Below are 7,373 nucleotides of genomic sequence, written 5' to 3'. Positions count from 1 at the left end.
CTAGCGGAAGGTTTCGGAAGGGTGAAAAAACATATATTTAATACTTGCGCCGGGTATTTAATGTTCGGCTCCGCCCGAACTTAGACTTTCTTACTTGTTTGAGTGATATTATGATTCTGTTCATCGACTATCCCCACAAAAAAGCTACAATAGACGAATATTATTATGACACATTGTTGACAATAGTGCGTCGTTTTTGCGGAACAATGCACCCGTGCACACTTCGCTGGTTGCAAGGCGTGTCCTGGGCGAACTTGGATTTGAGGAAATCAACCCCCAACCATACAGTCCAGGGCCCTCACTCTGTACTTCGAATCGATAGTAAATTTGTTCGAATTCGAGCTATTGGTACTGTAAAAGAATTATGCGCTCCTATAATTTTCGATTCGAACTGCAGAGTAAGGGTCCAGACCTGGCTTCTTCGATTACATCCTGTTCTCTAATTTGAATAGAAACCTCCGAGGATGAAGATTTTCGAGCGAAGAAGTAATGAAGGCAGCAGTAGACGAGCATTTCGAAGACAGACGGCGAGTATTTTCTTACTGTGTTAAAAGCTCTTTATGACAAATGTAAAAAGAGCATTTCAGGTTGAGGGAGATTGTATAGAAAAATAAAATTATTTATACATTTCTATCAGCTATTTTAATATCTTAGGCTCAAAACTTTTCAGCCTTCCCTCGTACATACTTAAATACATATATGTATACCTAGATCTGTTAATACATACAAGTACATACATACATATGTATGTTGTAAATCTGTTAATACTTAATGAGTTCTAAATTTTGAGCTCTATAAAGATGAATCGCCCTCTAATTTTCGAAATCTAAATAAGTATGTGCGTAAGTAAGTATGTATGTATAATAAGATAAGCGATTTTTTTTAAAAGGAGATTATGAAAATAAAAAAAAAAGTGTTAATACAATATTTATACATGGTGATGTGAAAACTTATACGCACACGCAAACAAATGAAAATTACAAGAAAGCTAAGCAACCGGCTGAGATGACTCACTACCGACGGTGTTGAGTTTGCCAAAGGGTGAGAAAAACAACAAAAACTAATAATGGTAACACAAACAAAGGCAAAGTTATATACCCACAATTAGGAGCAAAGGTTAAACCAGTGAAGTAGAATGTATGAGTCAGAGAAATACAACAAGTAAATATGACATTTACTTTTTATAAGTAAAACATACCACTTCACTTAAGGTTGGATATTAGTTAGTAGTGTTGGGAACTATGGTTGGAAAACTTAATGTTAGTAATATTTGCTTCAAGTAAGGAGCGCCACAACCTGTTAAGTATACATTTATAATTTAAGCAGGTAATCCTAATCGTGGTCACAGGGAATACGCTGGCCGTAGTAGCGGCGAAAGTGGAAATACTACATATTACGGCAGTAGAGAAAGGCGACGTACAAGGCATCCCACGGTCGTAACTCACACGAACAAAGAAGTTGCGCTCACTAACAGTCTCCGGCAAGTAAATAGTGTTGGAACTAACAGCAGACGGGAGTGTCACAAAATCGATATGGTTCGTCAAGGATATTGATAGAATATGCTCTCGACGGCCGAGAACATTTTAAATATGACAACGAAAAGTTACGATAGCGAAAAACCCTTGTCTAGACAAATGGCAAATATTGGCGAACCCAGGGAGCAGTCCAGACAAATGAAGCGGCTAGGATAGTGAAATCAATACTCCTGTACGGAGTGAGTGTTTGGTTCGATGCATTGAAACGATCTTCGAATTTTAAGAATGAATTTAGTATGAATTCAACATATCAATTTAATGCGCTAGAGTATGGGCTGCATACAGAGGTGTTGGAGGATGTAGTACTCGTTAAATCTGGGCTGGTTCCACTTGACTTATTGGCGCAGGAAATGGTCGAAAAAAAGAAAAACTAGGAACGGCGGAAATAAAATTCACCGCAGACGTATAAGATAATTAAGCAGTCCTAATTGCAAAATAGAAGGTACAATATAGTTAAAGAAATACGGGTATGCCTTATTCCCAATATCGACGCATGAGCTTACAGGTAGGAGGAAGAGATAGGTTTCTACCTAACGCAAATTCTTAGCGGGGACGGGTGATTTGAAGCCTCTTTTCATCGTTTTCGGACCATGAATTGAAAGTGCTCTCCTTTAACCAATCGGCCACGGCTGCCGCTTATAGTATGTACATATGTATGTATGCAATATAAATAAATTGGCTTTTGAAAATATGAAAGAAAATGCACTTACATTTCCTTTAATGTATACATATATACAAATTGAGCCCTAATCGCCAAAAAGACGTAAGCAAAATTTTTTTCAAAACTTTCTCTTTGGTGCAGAAATATTCCTAGAGCATCTGGATGTATTTCAGCATCAAAAATTAATTTCTGAAAAAACTCTCGCTTATGTCTTTTTGGCGGTTAGGACTCGATATATATTAGATAATACATATATATTAATACACAGTGACCCAAAGAAGTGTTCACATGTTTACATTTTTTTTTAATATTCGCCATGTTTTTCAAGCAATTTTTTTTTTCTAAAAAAATATTGTTCAAGCTTTGACTAAAACCACATAAAATAAAGTTTCGAACTTTAGACAAAATTAAGGAAAATTCAACAAATGTTCAATGCAATGTGCAACCTTCAAGCCAATAAAGAATAGCGTTGTTTTCAAACAATTTTTTTTGGTGACCGCTTTTGCGATAAAATATTAAAACTCTGTAATGGTACGGAGAAATATGTACACACATAAAGCAAGTATGATAAAGCAAAAATTGTATTTTATTTGTGTAAATAATACTGACATTGAGATGACTAGATCTAGCGACGGTGTAATGTTTTTGCTGAAATTTAGAAAACAAGTCAGCAGTTTAGGGTGGTTCAAAAAAAAAATTAATTGGAATAGCTCTTTATTATGTACATATGTAAATAATGTGTTTGTCGATTGTGGTAGTTTATGAAAAAATATAAAAAATATACACTTTAAAATATTACAGCGATGCGTAAAATTTGCTATCACAATGATGTTTATAAAACTTAAATAGACATTAGAGGTATTATAAAAATAACTTTTAATGCTAAATCAATTTGAGAAAGATTACTTTTTAAGAAGTGATTGAATTTAAGAAATTCACAACAAAGATATTTGAGGGTAAGTAATATAATCGAATGCACGAAAAATTGAAAAATAAACACCTTAAAAAAAAATTAAAACTTAAATGTATAAATGGCAACATTTTCTTCCATGGAAATAAATTCACTCTAACCTACGTATGAACGTGAAAACTTTAAATGCAATACATACATACGAATGTACGTATGTAAGCAATTACAATTGACTAAGAATTCTGTAGTATGAATTAGAATTCATTCTAATTAAAGTGTGTACGTATAGCCATATGTATGCATTTTCCCTTAATGAACAAATTTGTATATTTACTTATATTTGTATGTACACTTGTGGTCAGCTGATTAAGTCAAGTGACATTTTGACTAGTTTTGTCCAATAAGGGACACTATTCCTAAAGCTAAATAACTGATCTATTGAATGGTAGCCATGAAAACTCCCTCCGTTGCTTTCGCTTTGACATATCGCACACCTAGCTCTAAAGTGAGCTAAATCAAAATTCAGAGAGGAAATTTAACTGCTTGTGGATCGTAAAGATTTAACGCAGTCGTTTTTTAGTTAATGTATATAATCATGAAGAAAAAAATATTTCCATTAATTGGATGTAAGTCCTATGAATTGATTTATGCAAAAAAAAAAATCGCCCAAATATTTTTTTGAGTTGATCGCACTTTAGATCTACAGTGGCGGTCAAAAGTGGATGAATGGTGTTTCGTATTTAATATTTACAATATTTTTCAAGCTATATTTATACCTTTCATGAGCATGAAATGGTATTATAACTTTGGTCCGATGTTTGTAAGTACCAGAATAAAAAGGGATAGACCCATTAAAATGTATACTTATATGATCAGAACGTTGAGCTGAGTCGATTGAGCCATGTCCGTCTGTCCGTCTGTCTGTCTGTCTGTCTGTCTGTCTGTCCGTCTGTTTGTATGCAATCTAGTCTCTCAGTTTTCGAGATATCCTGATGAAATTTGGTAAGTGGGTGTATTTTTACATTTAATCATTTAATCATTAATCATTTGTCGGAACCGGAAGAATCGGACCACTATAACATATAGCTCCCACACAAGTGATTGTTCAGATATGAGAATTTTCGTTATAACTCCTCCATTTATGCAGCTGGGAATATGAAATTTCGCAATATTTCCACCCATTATCAAAAGAATACAGTGAAAATGGTGAAGATTTGGTCGCTATAACCTATAGCCTCCATACAACTGATTGTTCAGATATGAGATTTTTTGTTATAAAATATCCATTTATGCAGCTAGAAACATTAATTTCGCACTATTTTCACTCATTATCAATAGAAAGTTTACAGTAAAATGAACAAAGATCCGGTCGCTATAACCTATTTATTGCCTCCATACCACAGATTGTTCAAATAACAGTTTTTCGAAATATCTCCTTTATGTTGGAAGCTAAACCCATTAAATTGTGTTACCGGTTTACATACCGATCACACAGCAGTGAAAATCACTTAGATTGGTGCTATATAAGGTATATCTTTCATACCTTTGATTATTTAGATATAATTTTTTATATATGTATCTCCTCTATCTAAGTATGTATGCCGTGAATATATACATTTTTTCAAATGCAGTAATCTGTTAAAGTAATATTTTCAGATGTTCATGAAAGGTATGAAGCCTTCGGTATAGCCGAAGACAGCGCTGCTCTTACTTGTTTTTAAATATTTTCTTATAAAAATGTGGTTCTTGCTTTAACAAGCCATATAAATCACACATTCAAAATTTAAATCCACAATTTTTTATCTAAATTTTGAGGTTTTTAACCAGAATTTGTTTAAACCTTTTGAGTATGCAGATAACACGATTATACAATTTTAGTAAACTTAGTGCAAGCCTTGAGCGGCTAAAAAATCGCATTGATTTTTAATCATTATTTTTTTTATTTTTTTTTTGTTGACGGCGTTTTGCACTTTTTTCCATAATTTCTTATGCTGATGGTGCTAGGCATTTTCTCCCATACAAACGAAATCGTCGAGCATATTTTATATGGAAGGAAATGCACAACACCGCCAGCAAAAAATTTTTTTTTTTTAAATCAACGTGATTTTCTAGCGTCTTGAATTTGCACTTTAACCTACTAAAATTTAATTATCTACAAAACTGCATACCCAACATTTTTCTAAAAATTCTGAATCAAAATTTTAAAATTTTCGGATGCATAAGTTTCATGCTCAAAATGTCACTTGACTTGATTAGCTGACCACAAGGGTATGTACATATGTACATCAGTATGTATGTTTATAAAAAATTTTGGTAAAACCGCAATAACTGGTTTCGAAAAAAAAGAGTGATAGCGCCATTACCCATCCGCATAAATACACTCTTACACAAACATATATTAAAGAGTAAATTTATAAAGAAAAAAGCGAACAAAACAAAAAATTAAATAAATAGCGAAAAAACTGAAAACGTGTCGGAAATATTGTATTTAGCAAGTTGGCATTGTGAGCCCACTGCAAATGCTACTACGAGTATAAATGCGAACAAATAGGAGTGCCGGAAAGGGCTGAAATGCATATTTATTGATTGCAAGATGAGTCTATCAATTCGCACTAAACTGTTTCAAGTGGCTTTCACATAAATAATAATTGCGACAATATATTAATGTACATACATACATTCATAAAATACAATTACTATAATTACAATGGGGCTTGGTTCAATAGTTAAAACTAGAGCTGAGTTAATAACTAGTTGCGCTACATTTATACAAGTAACACAAGCTGAATTGATGGATCATATGCATAGGTAGCTTATATGTACTTATACTATTCGGCTTTTATTACGTCTAAGTTAAATAAATTGATAAAAGTAATGAGCCATTTGGTAGTTTGAGTCGAATTGGCGACAGTTTTCGATTGGACATTTTCCAACATAAATATTTTTTAACATTTTTTCATCTCCTTTCGGTAAATATTAAAAGAATATTCTCATGGACCTATCGCATTCATCATTTTTTATAAACTTTTTAACAAGAAGCCAAAAAAATTGTTACTAACTTTCTTTACAAATACGCCGTTTCAGAACAGGCTATGAAAAGTCTGGAGATTTTTGTCAGTATGTCATGACTATTTCTTGTTGATGCTCATACATCTGGCAACACTAATCGAATAATAAAATTGCTCATATAAAAATTTAAGAGTACCGTTAATTTCCAACTCAAAGATAAAAGATTATTGTAACAGGGCAATTCTGGCATTTATGATTCAGCTCAGCCATAAGACTTTCGTAAGACAATTGTCAATTCTGGCAACTATCTTGAAAGCTCTTTACTGTCTTTCGAAGGACTAGTTGAAAGATCTGCTAACGAGGAGGTCTTAGGGTTATGCTGTTCGCCTCTTAGCAATAATTTGTTTAAAAATTAAATTGAATTAAAATAAAATGAATGTAGGTGTTACCAAAAAAACGCGTAAAGGTCCAAACTTACGCAAAAAAAAAATGTTATTAGTAATAGCCTTGCAAAACTCCTTTATACTAGAGATGGGCACGGCACTAAATTCAATATTTGAGTCCCAATAAACAATAAAAAAATAAAGAAAAATATGGCATCTTCCGATTATTTTGTTTTCCTTTGCTGTACGTTTTCGTCTCAATAAAACATAAAAAAGTGCATTTTTCATACAACGTCTTTAAGGGAGATTTTCTGAATTTGCCGAGGTTACGGTTTTATCGGCAGTGTCGGGAAAGGATACCGGTCATCCCAGAAATTTTGAAATCAGTACCGTGGATGCCGCGGGTCCCGATATCCCGCGCCCATCTCTACTTTAGACTCAGGGATATATATACGGCGAACTTTTTTTCAGGTACGATCTAATGTACATATATACATACATACATACATATGCACATATATTCCGTGTCGAATGCAGTCCTTACTACTATTTCTTGACCATATGTAGCTCACGCTACCTTGTTTGCGTACAGTTGAAGGTTCTGCGGTAATATAACTACATACTTGCTATATTCCCAGACGTATTTTTAAGATACATATTTTAAATTCTCGTTTTGTGAACGAGGTTTTAGAGCAATATGCATTTTGATTGCTTCGGAGGTAGATAATCGCTCGCTGAAACGAGGTGAAGAGAAGATTTAATGTTTTCATATCCGGAAGATCTGCTAAAACATTGCATGACATTGGAATATGGCTTTCATGCATCTTAGTAAATTTAACTATTTTTTTAAGATTGCTTATCGTTTTTAAGTCTCA

The sequence above is a fragment of the Rhagoletis zephyria genome, unplaced genomic scaffold (genome assembly GCF_001687245.7).
Source record: "Rhagoletis zephyria isolate East Lansing unplaced genomic scaffold, Rhagoletis_zephyria_1.1 Rzeph_scaffold_01371, whole genome shotgun sequence".
NCBI classification, from domain to species: Eukaryota; Metazoa; Arthropoda; class Insecta; order Diptera; family Tephritidae; genus Rhagoletis; species Rhagoletis zephyria.
This window is presented reverse-complemented; position numbering follows the sequence as displayed.